Below are 21,475 nucleotides of genomic sequence, written 5' to 3' on the forward strand. Positions count from 1 at the left end.
GAAGAATATCAGCAAAGTAGGATTTTTCTTTGTAGATAATATATAACAATAACATCTTTGAATTTGATTGATGGTGTATGATTTTTTATTTAATTTAAATGTGGCATATGTATAACACAGATTAAAGCATGAGAATGAAGTGGCAAGAGCTTTTATATTCTCTTGCCTACATCTACACAGACGCCATGATCTATTTATGCGTGACTGCTGTTTTTGTTCTTTAAGTAATATATTACCCTTTCTATTTCATGCTCTATGTGATTGAATACTGTAGCAGATAAACTACAGTCTAAAGTCTGGTTCATTTATATTTATAATATTTGTGAAATGTTTCATTATCTACATTATGATTTTTAAATTTCTTTGGTTTTATAACATTACATGAATTTACTATGCTTTAATCATATATTCATGATCTGATGAATGTACAAATTGATTCAAGTATTGTCTTCTATAAGTAACACAGCAAGGAAAGTTCTTGAATGTAAACCTTAAATAGTGTGCAGATAAAATATTGAGTTCATTTTTTGAATTTTCTTGAGTTAATGTACTAATTTCTCTCTATCTTTCTATGCAGAATTATAAATATGCATCATCTTCATTTATGTTGAATATTTTTCCTTGTATCCCTTTGATTCATTAAAGATGGATATGCAATATAATCACAACAAATTCTCTCTATGTTGCACTACCTTGGAGACCAGACTACTAAGGTATATATCTTTGACTGTAAAAATATTGGTTCAGGAAATTTGCCAATTTGCTGTCTGTTTGCAGTGTTGACATGAACATTATGTTATGTATGTGATTAGTTCTCAGTTTTGGTTCACTTGGGTGGGAAGAATCTCCACAAGCAATTTTCTTATAGGGAAAAGTTAGCAGTGTTGAAAATTCTTATAGTTTTTATTTAAAATTATTAAACTAGCTTGCTGAATAAGTTCAATAGAGCTCATAATGTTATATATTTGATTACAAAGGTCCTTTTAGTTACTAAGTGGACAGTTAGATCCATTAGGAGACAAGTGTTTAAGTAACTCAGGATTCAAAGTCCTTTATCCTAGGTCAGCTGAGAACTGAAGAATATCCATGGTTCACATATTGCTATAAGGGACAGTTGACCTGGTAACCTTAGTATTTACATTTGTTTCAACCAACCTAATTAGTGATATGTAAATATTTTTTACTCAAATAATACAGAATTCCAAACCATTTAGTTCTAATAATCAGGCTCAGATAGTATACTAACATTTTGGACTTAAATGGAATATCAGTATGTTCACTCAGATCTGTTGGTTATGAAGCTATGTCACTCAGAATCTGTATATTGGCCCTTGGATAGAGGCTTTGTACTAGAATAATTAAACATGTCTATTACAGCTTTTGATGAGTTTTAAACACTTCCAGTTATGGCTACTTTTTATGATGATTTTTATTCATTTTTTTCCAAAATTAAATTTCTTTGCCTTACAAATTGAATATTTTTTATGAAATATAGAAATCTGTTTGGAAACCTTTTATTTCTTAGATAAGTAAATTGTGCCTCAGCTTACTGACTCTTTTAGTCTTTGAGAATTGACTGATGAATTTATGTTTAGTTATGATTAATTATTATTATAGCTGCTATAGAAAGACCCCATATATGGCTGCTGGCCAATGACTAGGATTTTGTATTTGCTGTCTCTGTCTTATGTATCAACCATAATCATTAATCCATATATTTTATAAAGACTTATTTTATTGAGGATACCAGTGGCAAGCATCCTCTCTTCATGGGATCACATGGTGACTCCTTTCTTTACTATATTTCTGAGATTCCTCCTCGACTCATAGACCCACTTATCTTGCTTCCCTATTGGCCAACAGTGCTTTATTTATCAACAAGTAAGACAAACATATACACAGAAAGACTTCCCCCATTAGTTAGTAATTTGTATCAAATTTGTATCAGATATATTTTAAACATTCAGTATTTGAGTCTAAAAGCTCTATAATACCATGCTTTCTAATAGAGAAATAAATGTGGGTATACATAATATGCTCATATACATATATGTGTGTGTGTGTGTGTGTGTGTGTGTGTGTATTCTACATACATGTATAAAGACATTACAATGCACTTCATTAAAATACATATTCTTGTGTTTTATGCAACCATGAAAAGAAACTTAATTTAAATGAAAAGAATTAGGCATATATTACTGCTGGTTTTATATACATACATACATAAAGACATATCTTAGTATTTCCTAAAATGAAGAAATTTGCTTATAATTGAGCATATAATTTTGTGGCATACCTTAATATTACTTGATATACATTTTATTGACATTAAATGTCAGAAAATATAATTCAGTGTTAAAAAATTTTTACAGGATGTCACTGTGTATTCTGATTGGCCTGGATCTTGCAGAGATCCAACCTGCCTCTGCCTATGAATGAGACTAAAGGTAAGCACCAAACACTTGGCTGATGCCAATTCTTGGCTTTATAGTTCATATTACTCACCACATATTTGTACACATCAAAGATTTTTAATTTTTTGCTTTGGATTTTAAAGACTATAAACAGAAATTTCTGTCTTACCTGGTAGCACAGCCATGTAGTCCCAAATAAACCCATAGAGGTTTATTTTATTTATAAACTGTTTGGCCAAGGGCTCAGTCATCTTATTAGCTATCTCTGTCTTAATTATTAGTCCATTTCTATTCATCTATATATATCCACATGGTTTTGGCTTACTGGAGAATGCCCAAGCCTCTTGCTTTCTCAGCAGCTGCATGGTATCTCCGTTTCTCTCCCAGAATTCTCCTAGTCTGGTAGCCCCACCTATACTTCCTGTCTGGCTACATCCTGTCTATCCATTGGCCAAAAAAGCTTTATTCATCAACCAATAAGAGAAACATATTCGTAACATTCAGAAGGACACCCCCCCCATCAAAAGACTTTTTATTGCTTCTTTTCTTTTTTTTTTACCGCTGAGGAAAAGATCATAATCAGTGGATGCTCATTTCATGGACAGTACTGCAAAACAAATAAAAACAAATAAACAAATAAAAAGGTACAAAAAACAAATAAAAGGAGTCTGTCCGTCCCCATTTAACTTGTTACTTAAATGTGTTAACTAAACCATTTGGTCCTGGCATCATCTGTGAATGCTTGTTCTCTGACACCGTTATAAATGCATTTCCTAAATCTTCAGACATGCATCAGATGTTCTAGAAGAAACAACAAGAGATATATATCTTTGATTACATTTTCTTTCTGATGGACATATGCAGAAGGTGCTTCTCACATTTCACTTTGACTTAATCTCAACTGCTATTTTATTGTGGTTAGATGTCAGTTGAGATAAATTTTCTTAGTTCTAAATGCAAAACATTTTGCTTTATTTGCAGACAGTGCCACTGCTAGAGTTCATATTGATCCTGTAGAAAATATGATTTGAATTGGTGGACCTTGTTTACAAAACTACTGAAAATGGTTTTCAGATATATTACAGTTACTTTGTTTTAATAGACATATTGATCATGTGGAGCAGCTTTCATTCACACAAGGCTAATTACAGAAACTAAGTGTGCAGGATTGGAACTAAAGCATCACAATTATAGGCAAATTTTAATTATTTAAATCTTCATTTAAGCAAACAAAGGGCTACATTTTGCATATTTGTCTATAAAAGAGTCATCATTAGTTAACACGTTGCCTTTCCCATTTGTATCAACCCCCAAAGCCTCAGAGTGTCTGAAATCTTGAATTGAAAGTTATTATTCATTGTTTAAATATTGCATGTAAAGCCTGCAGGATAATAGGGCATTTGATTTCTAGGCTTAAAGTTGACAAAATAATGAACTTGAGCAATAGTAAAAGAGTCAAAATGTAGCCCTGAGGCACCAAATATGTATTGGGGGGAAAAGTATGTTCAACAGGAACATATGACCTTTGACATCAATTGTGAACAAGGTATAGAAATGGATTGCTAATTAAAGTAGCAAATTTTGTTAGACAGACAGTATGTGCTTTTGCACAATAAATCATAAACTATGTAAAGAAAAGTAAGAAATATGGAATGGATTATAAATGCTAGAAAAATACACATTTTACACATGGTAGAAAAATAAATTTTTAATTACAAATTCTCACTGAATCATCCATTCTCACAGTGAAGATACTTTTCTGCAAAACCCTCCCCTGGAGCTGCAAGTGTATTAAAAAATAATAATAGAGCTGGGAGGTGGTGGTGCATGCCTTTAATCCAAGCACTTGATGGGCAGAGGCAGGCAGATCTCTGTGAGTTTGAGGCCAGCCTGATCTACAGAGAGAGTTCCAGGACAGGCTCCAAATCAATCCAGAGAAACCCTGTCTTGACAAAACTAATAAAAAAGTATAATAACAACTTATGAACAAATACTACATTGTCTTTCGCAAGTCTTATTGCAAGTAACACAGGATACACCAAGAGTGATTTTAGACTGATCCTCATTTGATCACTAACACCCTCACAAAGTGTTCTCTCTCCCTGTCTCCCTGTCTCCCTGTCTCCCTGTCTCCCTGTCTCCCTCTCTCTCTCTCTCTCTCTCTCTCTCTCTCTCTCTCTCTCTCTCTCTCTCTCTCTTTCTCTCTCTCTTCTCTCTCTCTCTCTCTCTCTCTCTCTGTGTGTGTGTGTGTGTGTGTGTGTGTGTGTGTGTGTGTGTTTTAGTTGTCAGGAGATGCTGGGTACCCAAGAAGCATTTGGGAAGCTCTAAGGATTCTGTGTCTATGGCCTTGAGAATTTATTAGAGTAACTACTTGCAAAGATAACACACAATATAAAGATACCACACAATTTTTTTTCTTACGAGTAATAGTTGTTGATAATTAACCAGGGAGAAAAAGAAAATGAAGAATGGGAAATTTTATATACACAGACATACCTCACCTTTACATCTTAAGAAATAGCATATCCCAGCTTCCTTGACTATTTCCTTATGTCCTAAGTGTGCCAAGGGTCAGAATGCTCTTAAATGCAAAATGTTTCTTTTTCTGACAAGCCTGTGAGCAGCATTTCTCCCTCCTGGAGTTGTATCAAAGTCAATATGAATGATATAACATACTATTGAGTGATATTAAGATGGCATTACAGATACTGTGAGTGTCTCAAGTCTTGGTCTTGTTCACCTAACTGAAATATGGACTCCTTTAAGTTTTAGATCTTATGAAGAATCTTTTTGTCAATATAGATTTGTGCTTATCAAGTTCTTGTTAAATTCTTGAATACAAGAAGTTAGTTTCTCTTCCTGGTATAAGGCATGGCTACAGTGGTTGTTGTAACTGTAACAATATTAGCTGATATCACAATTCTAGCAATTGACCAACAAATAAACCTTTGAGAAGTCTCAACATTTCTTGCATAAAGGCTACATTAGAAGTCTCCAGCTGAAGCTCTTTAAGACAGATTTCAACCCAGGAATCTACTAGATTTTAAGAGTCATAAACACAGAGTCATTTAAACAATGTGTTCAGTTAACACATTGTTGCAAATAACAGTCAAAACAAGAATGAGATACAAATATTCAAATTCTTGACACATGATAATATATGAAATTCCTTATTTGTGATTATGATTAAATAGAAAACACTGAATTGTATTCCAGGTATAATCTTCCCTTCACACTGTTAGAACCACTTGCCCTCCACAATTTCAGAGAAGGTCCTACAGAAGTCCACTCAAATCATCCTAAGATTGTGTGTGCTTGCATGTGGGGGAGGGGGCTGTTAACACTTCCATAGCACACTGTGTGTGTGTAGTGTATGTGGAGCTGTTAGCTCTTCCAAAGCATACTGTGTGTGTATGGAGGCATCCTAAGCTTCCATAGTATTCTCTCTCTCTCTCTCTCTCTCTCTCTCTCTCTCTCTCTCTCTCTTTCTCTTTCTCTCTCTCTCTCTCTTCTGTCTCTCTCTCTTCTGTGTGTGTGTGAGAGAGAGAAATAAAGAGAGAGAGAGAAAGAGAGAGAGAGAGAAAGAGAGAGAGAGAGATGATAACCCTTCCACAGCACACTGTGTGTGTGTGGTGGGGTCCTAACCCTTCCACAGCACAATTTGTGTGTTTTTGTGTGTAGTGGGAAGGGGTTTAACCCTTCTATAGCACACTTCATAGTAGAGCAAATCACCACATGCTAGGAGTAATCAAATTGTGTTTTATTGATTTCTCATTCCCACATCAGATTGTTAACATCCAACAATTCTCTGTTTTCCCCTCTTTTCTCTTTTAGCTATGCTTTTATTACAGGGATGTTTGGTAACATAATCAGACTAAATTAAAACTTCCTTTGTGGGGTTCCATTGTGTATGATTAGCACAAACTGATCTTTATGGAATATAAGTGACAGTGATATAGATCCCTGACTCAAATCACTAAGATGTTATAAAATTCAGCATGGTCTTTTTATCTCACTTCTTAGGTTTTCTTATCAAAAAGGTCTGTACTATGGGTGATAAAAGAAGGAGTTATTAGCAGTCATACACAACAGAGTTTGATAAGCAAACCCAGTGTAGTTGATGTTGCTCTATCAACAGGCCTGGTGGGTAGTAACAACTTAAGGAGTATCTTGTTTATTTAGGTTTGTATTGTTGTGATGAAACTCCATGACAATAAATCAACTTTTGGTGGAAAGGGTTTATTTAACTTACATATCCTCAGTCAGTATCTATTAACAGAAGATTAGGCAAGAACCAAAGCAGATGGCATGAAAGAACAATGCTTTTGGCTAACTCTCCATGGCTTGCTCATCCTGGTTTTTATACCATTCAGGGTCTATGAGTGACAGGACCCACAGTGGGATAGGACCTCATACTTTAATCATTAGTGGGATAGGACCTCATACTTTAATCATTAGTCAAGAAAGTGTTTCACAGACTTGCATATAGGCCAAATTTGTAGATTTTTTTCTGAACTAAGAGTATTTCTTTTTAAATGACTCTAGCTCATGTCAAGTTGCGAAAATATCTAACAAAGATGAGCAAGTACTAATTAAATGATAATATGAGCTCCAGTGATTGAGGAATTTGTGATCAATAAATCTGCTTATATGCAAAACTGATCAAAGTACTGTTGATGGTAACCATCATAGAGAGCACATTTGTAATGGAATGGGACCAGCTCAAGTCTCTCAACTCTCCACTTTCTCATCAAATGTCTTCTCTTATCCTTAGATTAGGGGCATAGTTTTGAGCTGAAGGCATTTCAGTGTTTAGGTGGGAGTCTTTACTTCCCCATGAATGATGATTGATGTTTTCTTCTGTTTCTCCCCCCACCCCACCCCTGGCTCAAAGAACTTAATTTTATGTCTTTCACAGACAAACCCATTACCACATGTAAGAATGTCTGGTTTTTTTTTCCACGTTCCAGAATTTGGATCCCATCAGAAAATCTCCAGGTAAGGCGCACATGAGCAGAAAATCCTATATAGTGCTTTTCTATAGAACATCCACTATCATCTGTTTAAAAAACTTCAGGTTAAAAACTAAAAGACTTAGAGATAGTGAATCAGAAGGCATAAAGGAGCCTGTTTTCCCTTTGTTTCATTTTAAAGAGGCCATGGGTATGTTTTACAATGCTTTGTCCTGTAGGATTCTAGGAACTACCTGTTTTAGAGGTAATTCCCCAATGCACCAAAAGGTTTTTAAATCTTGAGAATTACATGTTGAGTTATATGCTGGCTGTGATCCTGTGAGGAATAGCTAAAATAGCAAATGCAGAAAGAGTGAGATTGAACCCACACATGTTTCGCAAATCTGAACCAGAGCCCAGGTGAATCTGAAATAGGTATCCACTGGAATATGCATGAAGTCCAAATGATCAAAGGATTGAACAGAGTGGTCTCCATTTTCTATTGGGCTTTTAAACCATGTTGATGAGGGTTGGTTACATCGTTCAGCAGTTAAGGATAATTGTTGCTCTTCCAGAGGATGAGAGTTCAACTCCTGTCATCCCCTTGGCAGTTCATAACAATCTCTCCCATTTCTCCAAAGGATCTGATGCCTTCTTCTGGCCAGGCATGAGTGTGATGCCCATACATACATGCAGGCAAAACACCCAAACACATTTAAAAAATCAAAGCACCTATGGGAAATAAAGTGGAATAGTCTCACAAAAAAGGATAATAGCATAGTATGTTTGGAGATACGGTATGTGTCAGGTAAAAAAAAAAAATGACTTGCAAAATTGTGAATATTTTGATGTAGCAAAGCATGAGAATTTTGAGCCTAAAGAAACTAATATGACAGAAAGTCAGCTATATGCTTTTTCCTTAAGACAGCAATCTTGGCAAAGTATGAGAGCATATGTCACTTTTGTAGAAAAGAGGTATGGTAACAAATGGACTTTCTTTATTGATTAGCATTTGGAAGCAGAAGCAGAGACCAATAGCTAAGCCCTGAGCCAAACACCTGTTGTAGAGAGGGAGAAGTGATGAGCAAAGGGGTCAAGACCTGGCTGGGGAAACCCACAGAAACAGCTGACCTGAACAAGTGGAAGCTCATGGACTCCAGATTGACAGCTGGGAAACCAGTGTAGGACTGAATCAGACCCCCTGAACTGGATGTCAGTTGGGAGGCCTGTAATGTCTATGGGGCCTCTGGTAATGGAACAGTATTTATTCCTAGTGTATGAATGGACTTTGGGAGCCCATTGCCCATAGAGGGATACTCTTTCAACATAGACACATGGGAGGGCCTAGGCCCTGCCCTAAATGATGTGACAGAGTTTGATCATCCCCTATGCATGGCTTCACTCTCCCTAGAGAGCAGAAAGAGGTTGGGATGGGGGTTCAGTGGGGGACATGGAAGGATGGGAGGGAGAGAGAACTGGGATTGATATGTAAAATAAGATTGTTTCTAATTTAAATAAAAATCATAAGAATACTAGCATTTGTAGAAGTATTTTGAAATTTCTAATCCAGAAATAGTAATAATTTTGTAGTATAATGGAATTAGCTGATACTTTAGGAACTAAATTAGTATTCTGACATACTGCTCAAACAATTTACTAAGGACATTAATGAACATAACAGCCCTTCTTGGAAATTCAGTTAATGAATTATAAGGAGAGTATTTAGACCTTTATCAGATTTTCCAGGAGCCCACGATCATGAACCAGGTGGACCAGATGCATTAAAAAAACAAAGCTTAAAATATGATTTGTGTTATTTTTACTCTGTGTGTCAGGCAAATGGGTTGTATAATTTTATGAGTGTATATAGTATAAAATGCTGCATTTTATTATGACAATTTATACATATACATAATATACTAATTTATATAAATTCACACAGTGGAGTTATAGTCATACATGAAGAAGAGCACAGTGTCATTTTCAAAATATAAAATGATCAGGCTAAGCTAAAATAGTCACACCAGAAATGCAAATATAGCATGTTTTCCTGCCTACCTGAAGTAAAGGTATAATAAAAGCAACATGAACATTATAGTCACAGGGGAATTTGGGGGAAATTAATATAATTATGGCAGATTCTGTCTACTAGGGTTCAGAGAATCTTTCTTCACTTATAGAAAATTGAAATAAAATACTGGTATATATTACTGTGATTTTCTTCTTAATACATATGCATATGAGTTAACAATATTTGTTCAATTTTATTTTAAATTGTCTCCTTCATAACATCTTTCAATTTAAATCTCTAAATACATATGAAAGACATGTTTTACATAATAAGATAAGAGTGACAAAATAGTTTTTGTTTTCTATATTGGGTTAACACAGGCTGTTTCTAAAATGATAATAAAAGGAAAGGGCAGAGATGAGTAATATGAGCCCTTTTGGCAAAACATAAATGACCCATAGCAATTATGATAACTGCTCTTAAATGTAACAATGTGCATACACTACTGGGCTAGTGGCTTCTCAGATAATGGTGATTGCAAAAACTAGACAACTGAATGAGATCATAAGCTCTCAGAGCAAGTTGGCTAACTGTATCAAGAATTATTCACTATTATATTGGGAAAAATAACAGATTTCCTATGAATGAGTTCAAAACTGTACTCTGTCTTTCAGTTGACATTGGAAATAGGAAATTAATTACAAAACCACATTTAAGTAGATCAAAAGTATTAAGAATCACAAAATCAGAAACTCGTAACAGTGGTAATGAAGAAAAGACTATTTTTTTTTTTAATTTTTTGGTGTGTTGAGTCAGGGTTTTTCTGTGCAAAAGTCCTGGATATCCTGGAACTCATTTTCTAGACCATGCTGGCCTCAAACTCACAGAAATTTGCCAGCCTCTGCCTCCTGAGTTCTGGGATTAAGGTTGTGTGCCACCACTGCCAGACCTACCGAAATACTTGTTAACACATACATCTGTTTTTTGAAAATGCTCCACATAAGTGATTTTCCTATCATTTTCTGACCTTTTGTCATTTCTTGGGCTAGTTATTTTACATATTTTTGAGATTATAAAATAATTATATAATTAATTTCACTCCAGTGTTGCTTTTCTCCAAACCTTCCCTTTATAGACCTATTGCAATTTAGGGTTTCTTTTTTCTTAATCACTGTTACATACACACACACACACACACACACACACACACACACACACACACACACAATCTGACTAATCATTATAATGTCACATATGGTGACAGTGAATTGTAATGTTGCTTATTTTGTATAGCTTTGTTTTTACTATTTCCTAATTGTGTCTTTATTTTATATTTATTCATCTAATTTTCAAATCCCTTGGGAAATTACATACTAATTTCTGATAATATATGCAATTCTATCATTATCTATTGATGACAGCAAGATTGGGATATATGTTATTATATTAAGATAATCTTTACATTGTAATTTGCTTTTATGTTGAACATCCGTTATTTTTCTAGTGTATGTCCATGTCCATTCATTTTGGAAGTAATTTCAATTTGACATGTTTCATTCCAATGTGTTTTCTGATAAAGTTTTAGTAATAGTTGCAAATAAATCATGACTACATCTTAAAAGCTATCTATATGTCCTTTAAACTTGATTTAATATTCCAGGCTTTCTAGGCAAGTGTTGAGTTATCCTACAGTAAAGCAGGATTTCTAAAAATTTCTTTGATATATCAGTGATAAAGCCATCTTTTGACCTGTCTTAAGGTTTTAAAAAACCTGTCTCTCTCAGAACTTCACCCATCAAAGAAAAACAAACTCCCAGCCATGAAGTAGAGTAAGTGTCTCAGAGTAAGTTCTGAGTCTGGAGTACAGCTGCATCCATAGATACAAAGGAGAGATGAGAAAGAATCGCTAGATCTCTCCTTGAAACTCACATCCTCCTGTCTCCATCCATGCTGAAGAACAGCCTTCTTAATATTGCTTTATGCTTGCCTCTAGGTCAAGCATAAAAGATGCTAGAAAAACAAAACAAAACAAATGGCATTTACTTCCATTAATCAAACTCAATGTCTAACCCTTAGTGTTTACATTTGAATATGTATGTAAACAGCTATTGACAGGATGCTTATGTTTTCCTCTATGAAACATTTTCTTTTAAAAAGTAGTATTTTTACTGTGTGTATGTGTGTACATACACATACTGTGTGTATTTTCATCACACCAAAGATGATTGTGCTGAATTTCACCTTTCTGGATCTACTTACCACATACCTCAGCATGGTATTTTATTGTCCTTTCTCCTCTTCCTGAACACTGAAAACTTGGCTATCATTCTGTAGGAATCTGTGATAAGTCAACAAGTTTAACTAATGAAGGCACTGACCTTTTTACCCTTATGATTTCCTGTAAATTAAATCTTCCGCTGAGTCATTTCAGTCCTTGTAAATCTTATCAGGCGAGTTATTTTTCCTCTCTCCTGATTATCATTGAAATTGAGGGGAGATAAGTACTCAGGATTTCACATAACCATCCCCTTGGGAGCTTAAACATAGCATGCCTCGGGATAAAGCCTGGACTCATTTCCTCATAATCATGAGGGACAGAGTTTGGGCATTACTATTCATTATGCTCCCCAGGTAATCCCAGTGCACAGACTTATTTGAGAATTTCTATCTAGGAATTTATTGAAACCCATTCTCACACCTCTATCTCTATAGGTTTTCACTCTCAGGTTAGTTTCAGAAATGTATACTGTTCTCTGTCTTTTCTACTGCAGCTATCTGTGATCCAGAAAGAACACTTTCCCACACTTTTCAAAATGTATTGTCTCCAGCACCATTATCACCCTTTATGATATCTTCCCTTTCTACATTTGTTTTCTCCATACCAAATATTCATTTTCATAATCATTTTGGACCTTTTACTAGAAATTTAAAAGTTAGGTCTACTAATTTTAATTACAAGCATTTCATTCTCCAGCCAGATTTTGCTGCTTCCAGTATTTCCATTGTACGTCCTCCTGTTTATAACCCAAGCAGGAATTTCTGGTTTTCCTTTTTCCTATTGAATTAATTTGCCTTTGTTCTTTTAACTCCATTTGGTCAACTGGAGATTAGCAAGTAATAAGAGTATTGTTATAACAGAGAATGAAAATTCTGTGCAAAAGAGGAAACCATACTAAGTTAGAATTTTTTGGGCAATGGAATGCCTTAATGGATGAACATGCATGTTCCTAAGCCTGACCTCAGTTGGAACCCCCAGAGTCACATAGTAGAAGAGAACAGACTCTAACATAAGTACAGTGAAGTTTGGGCTTATGTGTGTGCATGCACAGGTATGCACACATACACACAGTAAAAATACTACTTTTTAAAAGAAAATGTTTCATAGAGGAAAACATAAGCATCCTGTCAATAGCTGTTTACATACATATCCAAATGTAAACACTAAGGGTTAGACATTGAGTTTGATTAATGGAAGTAAATGCCTTTTGTTTTGTTTTTCTAGACAGGGTTTCTCTGTGTAGCTTTGGAGCCTATCCTGGCACTTGCTCTGGAGACCAGGCTGTTCTCAAACTCAGAGAGATCTGCCTGCCTCTGCCTCTGTAGTGCTGGGATTAAAGGTGTGCGCCACCACCGCCCGGCAAGAAGTAAATGTTTTAAGAGAAAAATGTTTATGTAGTTTGTGCACAGTTACGATTGGAATGGGTTTATCTGTCAATGTCAAGAGAAAACAAAAGGAGAACATGTATGCAGAAATCCCCTCTGGAGATTGCAGAAGTTGTCATCATGTAGAGAGTGACTTAGAACAGGAATTACTTACTCTGAGGTTATTTCTATGTCTATGCTAGTAGTAGACATGTCTTGCAGGCTAGATATCACTATATCTTTCAGGATTCCCAGCAGAGTGAGACTGACCAATAGTTTTCTCTCTAGAACCTTACAGCACCAAGAAAACTCATCAGTATTGAACAGCACTCACTTGATTTCTCTATGTTCTGACTAATTATTGGGTGTCTCTGGATATAAGATTACACCATAATGACTGATTGGTAACTAAAAACATTACCAATACTGATAAATATGGAAATCTATGGTAATTCAAGGTCAACAATTCCAAAGAAGTAACTCATTCCTGCTAATGAGCTTTTTTATTAGGTAGTATTAGTGTCTATTAGGGAAACTTTTGTTCCATTACAGAGTAACTCCACCTAAACACTCCTTATAACTGTGCATATATTTATTTTTGGAAGGTTTTACAGTAGTATTCTTTCTAATGACCCTTTTTTAAAGGCCTATATTGTTAGTTACCCCTCCCTGAATTCTCTCCTTTATGCTGTACTCCAATTCCTCACCCACTGCATTCCATCCCACATCCCTTCAAAGTCCCCCAAACCCATGAACTAATTTTCTGACCTCTTTAGGTATTCTAAATGAAACAAACATATCTCATGATTCAAAGATAACAACCACAAATAAAAGAAAACCTGCAAATGTAGCTTTCCAGGTCTAGGTTACTTCTCACAGATGCTGATGTTCAGATCCATCCATTTACCTGCAAATTTCATCATTGCTTTTCTTAATAGCTAAATACTATTCCATTGTGCAAAAGTACAATGTTTTCAGCATCTATTCATTAGTTGTGAGATATCTAGGCTGTTCCCATTTCTTGCAAATAAGCATGTATATTTGAAATAGTTTATAGAGTACTTTGGATACATACTTGTCGTAGTGACTGTGCTGTTTCTGTGATGAGACACAATGACAGAGACAATGCCTAGAAAAGAAAGCATTTACTTGGGTGCTTGCTTACAGTTTTAGATGGTTAATCCACAATCATCGTGGTAGGAAACAGAAAGGCAGCAGACAGTAGTTGGGAACTTTGCATCCTGATTGCAGGTGGCATGCAAAGAGAGAGACTAGGTATGACATGACTTATCAAAACCTCAAAGCCCATTGACACACTCAGTGATGCACCTTCTACCACAGTGCCACACCTTCTACACCAAGGCCCACAGCTAATACAAGAAGTCCATACCTCCCACTTCTTCCCCACAGTTACATTAACAATAAAGCAATCATTCAACTATATGAGCCTATGCTAGGAGGGCATTGTCATTCAAACAAGCACAATGCCCAAGAGTAGCATTGCTGAAACCTGAGGTAGTTTTATTTCTAGCTTTATGAGAAACTTTTTCAATGTTTTCCACAGTGCATTCACCAGTTTGCATTAATTTCATTTTGAATTCACAGAGATCTACCTGCCTCTGCCTCCTGAGTGCTGTGATTAAAGGCATGTGCCACCCCAGCCCGGCTTCTTTCAATGTATGTTTAAAATGTGATTCAGAAAAAATAGGCTTTCATTGAGAGTTTTTATTAAAATTGGTGTAATTAATAAAGTGACTTTTAGCACAGAACAGAAAAAAAAATGCTTGGACAGGAGGGATGCAGAGATGACCCAGTTTTTAGGTCTCTGACTAAACAGTAAGCCAGTAAAAAACTGTCCCAAAACATAAGGGGAACAAGCAATTGAGAGAGATAACAAATATCAGCTTTACCCTTCATAATCACCTATCTGAACATGTATACCCATAGCCATATGAATACATAGCACACACAGACAGCAAGAGAGAGCAAGACAGATGTAGAGACAGAGAGGCTAAAATAAAATTAAAATAGAAATAGATAACGCCCTTGTTAAGTGTATTCTTTTTCTAATATTCTGTGATTTAAAGAAATAGAGAAAGCAATTTTGTTTTTAAAATTTATAATTTTGCTTTTAAAATTTATACTTTGACTGAGAGTTAAAGGGAAAGGTATACTAACTATTTGGTTTTCTAGTGACAAATGGTCAGCCCTGAAAACAAACATACAAGTAACATTATACTGAACAGATTATATTTAAGAATATATATGTGTATATGTATGTAAATAAAATAACAATTAATAAAAATAAGGCCATAAATTTGAAGTAGAGTGGGGTGATGATATGTGAAGTCATGGATGCAGAAAAAAGAAGGGAGAAATGTAATAAGTAATAAGTAAAATATAAAAAAGATAAAATTCTAAATTGAAGTAACAAGATTTACTACTAAAACAAATTAAACTATAGCATTAAACTATAAAAAATTAACATTTTTTCTCCTATGAAATTATTTGATTTATGAAAATAGTTTTATAACAAAAGTGATATATTAAATTATCTAAGCATTGTGCATTGATCACTTTTAATGTATAATTTTTCTTATATATAAATTTCAATCTAAGCAGTGAGAATATTAAAATATTTTTGATTCATTTTTAAAAGATTGTATTTATTAATTATGTATACAGTCTTCTGCCTGCATGCCTGCAGAGGGCACCAGACCTCACTCAAGGTGGTTGTGAGCCACCATATGGTTGCTGGGAATTAAACTCAGAACTTCTGGAAGAAGAGTCAGTGCTCTTTACCGCTGAGCCATCATTAAGCCCATAAATATTTTAAAATATTTCAGTGTTTTCTTGGAATTGTAGAAAGTATAATTTTGGTATTTTTAAGATTCATTTTATTTATAATTATATATATTTATAAACATATATGTATGTGTATATATATAGCGTGTGTGTGTGTGTGTGTGTGTGTGTGTGTTTGCATGTAGGTAAGTGCATCTGAGTGCACATGCTAAAACAGTGAAGAATATCACATCCCTTGAAGTTGGCTATAAGCTACCTGATGTGTGTGCTAGGAATCTAGTTCAACTCCTTTAAAAGAAAAGTAAATGCTCTTAATGAAGGAGCCATCTCACAATCCCCAAGATAAGACATTTTTTTTATCTCAATTGCATATATACTTATATTTGTGCTGTGTTTAATGAACTAAATCCACCAGGTTTTTCTCTGTAGCAGACAAGGGCATAATAGGACTCATGTTTTCATATTACAGCAGGGACTATAGATGTGCAGGCTTGGCTGATTTCCAGTTTAAGTACTGGTAAACCTGACATGGATGAGATGTGACTCATGGTCCATGATGTCAAGCTATTTTATGTGGGCAGGGAAATAAGATGTTTAGTTTAAGTATTAAGAATGTGAAGTGAGTGCCAGAGATGTCAAAGGACTGCAGAGCTAATATAGGAGGAGACGACAAATGACATGCAAAGAGAGTGGAGGGAAAAGAGAGAGGAAGGGAAGGGGAAGGAGGGAAGTGATGGGAAGGGACATTTTCTATACTCTGTCACTTTGTTAGAGAGAGATGTATATACAAAATCAAAATACCAGTTTAAAACAATTCTAGGACTACTGCTATCTGATTGCCCTTTCATAGCACTGGGGCAAATTAAATGTGTTGGATACCTGTATTCTTTGATTCTTAGTGTCTATTGTACTCCATTCCAGGTCTTGGAAGGGATGCTATGACCTGGCAAATATTCTCTAATTCTTTATGTGTAACACTTGTCCTCAGCCTTAAAGGGGCTAAGTATTCAATTTATGCTGTGGGAATTACTTTGTTTAGAAATGATGATTAAAGTTTATCTCCATAAGATTTGTCAGAAAACTTTCCATTACAACCAGTTCTTCACATAAAGGAAAGCAAATGAATCTAGAACTCAACAATTAATCTTCAGGGAAAGTCTAAAGTATTTTAGATTAGAAATATAGATTTGGGGAGCCCCTTTTGAGGGCCTTACCCTGCCTGGGGAGTGGAGGGGGGATGGCTAGGGGCAGGTTGGATGTTGGGGGGGAGGAGAGGGAGAGGGAGAAGGGATTGACATCTGAAGCAAACTTGTTCCTAATTTGAACTAATAAAATTAAAATAATAATAAAAAAGAAATATGGATTCCCAAATTTATAAAAATTAATTTCATAGTAAACTATTTTTCACAGAAAATAGTTAAGCTTCCTTGACTTACCTTTTGAAATATCTGCTCCAATCACAAGAAATATTTAATTTTTTTGCTAAATTAACTGTGAATCCTTCCTAACATTTCCTAAAACACAGTGAATCTAAATTTATCTATTAGGAAATAGTTGACAGAAAAGAGCAGTTGTCTGTGTGAGTGTGTGTGGGTATCCATTCTAGGATTGCATTGCTTTCCTATCATGGGCCTGAATTCTATGAAAGAGATTTTGAAAGCTACTTTAACTATGTTAACAAGACTTTAAGTTTAGCTCACCAGAAAGTGGTGAGTGTATTCTTTATATGTTCCAGAAACCCTGTGGCACTAATGTGTTTCTTTACTTTGATGAATAATTGCTTGAAATGTAATGTATTATCCCTAATGCATTAGTGCTCCTTATGAACCATCATCCAAAGCCACCAAATCTTTTACCATCCCTTATAGTTACTGTTTCCTCCACAATCCTGAAATGCTCATAACAATAAATAAGATAAAGGTTCACTTTACAATTCCACCCCAGGACACCACAGATCACTATTCCACCAATCACAGTACTATCAACATTTAACTTAGCCCCATAATGTTCGTTGCAAAGTTCATCCATCTCTGTACACTGCCCAGTTGTACTTCTCCATGTTGGTTCCAAACTCCAAAGGAAGAAGCCGCTGATGGTGGTTGAGTGAGACACTTGTCTATGGATATAGCTGTATGCTCTTTGGAGTCATTTAAGTGGCTTGTTTCTTTTTTAATTTAAATTCTTTAATTACTATTCATATTTACATATCCATCCCCCCACTCCCTTGCCCTCCCATCCTCCCATGTTCCCCATCAACCCTCCAGACCATCCCCCATGTCCTCCCCAGGGATAGTGAGGCCCTCCACCAGGGATCTTCAAAGTCTGTCATATCATTTGGGGGAGGCCCTAGACCCTCCTTGTGATATCTAGGCTGCAATAGTATCCCTCCATAGGGAATGGGCTCCCAAAGTCCATTTGTGCTCTAGGGTTAAAGACTGGCTCCACTGTCAGAGGCCCGATAGACAGTCTGGCACCCACATTCAGAGAGCTTGGTTCAGTCCAATGCTGTTTCTCCAGTTTTATGACTAGGGTGTCCATGCTCTCACTAGGTCAGGTCAACTCTTTCGGCAGCACCATATTGGCTCCTTTGCTCATCTCTCCTCCCCTCTCCACAATTTGATTCCAGGAGTATGGTTCACTGCTTAGTTGTGGGTGCCTGTTTCTGCTTTGAACAGCTACTATGTGAAGGCTCTAGGAATGGTAACCAAGGTAGACACCAACCTCATTATAGGAAAGGGCATCAATGGCATTTTCTCCACCACTGCTTGGATTCTTAGTTGGGGTCATCCCTGTGGATCCCCTAATATTTCTCCTGTGCCAAACCTCTCTACAAACCTGTACTGTCTCCCTCTATCAAAGCATCTCCTTCCTTGCCCTCCTCTATTCCTCCCGTCTCATTCCTCTTGTTCTCTCCCCTGTCCCCTTCTTCCCTTCCCACCTCCTTCATCCCCACCCCAACCCCATGCTCCCACTTTGTTCAGGGGTTCTTGTCCCCCTCCCCTTCTTTGAAGGACTAGAAAATGTGGTACATTTACACAATGAGGTATTATTCAGCAAAAGAGAAAATGGAATCTTGAAATTCACAGGCCAATGGATGGAACTAGAAGAAAACATTCTGAGTAATGTAATCCAGCCACACAAAGATACTCGTGGTATGTACTTACTCATATATGACTTTTAGACATAGAGCAAAGGATTACCAGTCTACAATCCACACTGCCAAAGGAGCTAGGAAACAAGGAGGATGATAAGAGAAGATTTCATAGTCCCATTCCATAGCCTGCCATTTTGTCTGAATGTGGGTGTCCTTTTCCATACAGAAGATTTTTTCAGTTTCAAGAGGTCCCATTTATTAATTATTGTTCTCAGTGCCTGTACTATTGTTGTCCTGTCCACATCTTTTTGTGTCAATTAACTCAGGACTATTCATACTTTCTCTTATATCAAATTCATGGTATGTGGCCTTATGTTGAGGTCCATGATCCATTGGGAGTTGAGTTTTGCATATAATAAATATGGAACAATTTGAATAGTTTGCATTCTTCTTTCTATATGCAGCTTTCCACGTGGATCAGCACCATTTTTGAAAGACGCTGTCTCAATTGCTGAGTGTATTTCTGACTTTCTTGTCAGAAATAATGTATCCATATTGTGCAGATTTATATTTTGTCTGCATTTTGACTCATTTGATCAACATAAGATTTTTTATTATAATAACTCTGCAGTAGAACTTGAGATCTTGCATCTTATACTTGTAGCCTTTGTTTTATTATGCAAGATTGTTTTAGAGAACCTGCTTTTTGTTATATATGTGTGTGTGTGTGTGTGTGTGTGTGTGTGTGTGTGTGTGTGTGTGTTGTTTGTAATGGGTAATTTAAAATTAAATCTCTATTATTAAATCCAGTGTTCTTAATGTTATTTATGTCTGTCATTGATTTCAAATTCAAATATATATGTTTTTAAGAAACCCTGTATATTCTCATAGAGTTAAATGCAATGATAGATCACTGTAAGTTCATTTTGTCTATATCCTTCAAAAAGATCATTCCTCATGAAATGCAACCTTCCAACTAGATTCCCTTAGGTATTATTCTTGTCTTTTATTTGAAATGCCTTCTCGTTGTCGTTTTGAAAAATCCTATCATTCAACTTCTAGTATTCTAATCACTTTTTTCTTTCTTATGTTCTGAAAATTCCACTGTAAAAATCCTTATGCATTCCTGTCCTTTCCTTTCTTATCTCACTCTACATTCATCTAGGGATTCCTCTTTCCATACATATTATTTTAAATTCAAATTCCTGCATTTTGTGTAAATATGATACATTTTGACAGAAGCTTTCATCCATGAGTTCAGAAAAGCAGAAATGCACAGAGAATAGTCATACATAATACAGCAGTTTATTTCAGGAAGATGTCTGAATTCATCAAGCAATATATAAATAAAAGTCAGTAGGTACCTATTTTCGTGTAATTTGTGTATTTCATTATCTTGAGCTAAGAGACAGAGGAGCCAAAGAGGTAAGAATGCTTTGCTAAAAATAACTAGAGAATAACTTTAAATTATTAGAAAATAATTTGAGTATGATCTGATTTTGAATTAATTAATGATACATGTGATCTCATTGTACTTTATATATGTTAAATGTATATATGGGATTAGAGACACTGGAGTAGTGAAAGGATGAATTATGATAGATAAAGAAGATTACACATAAAGAAGAATTGGCTCTGGTTTTCTATAGCACAGTAGATCTGTGAGTCCATATGTGCACTGCTTAGATGATTCAGTGGACCATATTCTTCTTATGTTCTCCATCTTCTCTCACTCCTACAATTTTTCCATACCCTTTTCCATGGGATTCCCTGAGCACCAAAGGGAAGGTACTCAAAGCAGATCTCAAATTTAGGCTGTCTCTTTGCATAATGTCTGGCAGTGCATCTCTACATCCACTCCCATTTGCTTCCAGGGTAAGGCTCTCTGATAACTGCTGGACAAAGCACCAAATTATCAGCATAGCAGAATATTATTGGCAATCATTTCATTGACTTTCTCTTTTTTGTGGTCAGTCATATTTGATTCTACAATAGATCTCTGTGCTATCCAAAATCTGTTTCCAGGCCATCCAAGCAGTAGGGCATGGGCTGTTGGTTTGCTACTCCTTCAAGTTCTGTGCCACATTGCACAATCATGTATTTCAGGCAAGACTGATTGTAGCTCAAAGGTTATATGCCTGGGTTGGTGGAATAACTTGTTTTAAGAGTTCTTACTGGTAGACCACAAATTTCAGGTATACTTAGTAAGATAGGCAACAGTATAAGGTGACATATCTAATCCTTGTGAACATTTGGAACATTCTAATTTGAGGGCAACTAAGCCAAGCATTTCAGCCAGTAACATCAATCCTTTCCCACTTCAATAAGTTCAAACTCTTGGAAGCCTATGCAATATCATTTCCAATGTCAAACTTCAACACTTTGATGTAAAAGAATTCATTAATTGAGAAGAAATGGGCATGTCCCTGGGTGCATGGCCCTAGACCTATATCCCTTTACTAATTCTCAGTTCCCACATCAAACACAAGATAGAATCTGGACGATTGGTATAAATATATAATTATGGAAAAATGTTTTGTGCATATCTGGTAAAGGG

General features: G+C 35.7%; 1 long non-coding RNA gene across 1 annotated transcript in view; it reads left to right on the plus strand.

Annotated features, from left to right (window-relative positions):
* The first annotated feature begins 602 nt into the window (after positions 1–602).
* LOC118239564 overlaps positions 603–21,475 on the plus strand; it is a 30,278-nt gene continuing 9,405 nt past the window's right edge. Inside the window, exons 1-3 of the long non-coding RNA XR_004772042.1 lie at positions 603–713; positions 2,373–2,447; positions 7,333–7,412. This is a non-coding gene — a long non-coding RNA (uncharacterized LOC118239564). The remainder of the gene's footprint in view (positions 714–2,372; positions 2,448–7,332; positions 7,413–21,475) is intronic.

This window comes from Cricetulus griseus, assembly GCF_003668045.3.
Source record: "Cricetulus griseus strain 17A/GY chromosome 1 unlocalized genomic scaffold, alternate assembly CriGri-PICRH-1.0 chr1_0, whole genome shotgun sequence".
NCBI lineage: Eukaryota > Metazoa > Chordata > Mammalia > Rodentia > Cricetidae > Cricetulus > Cricetulus griseus.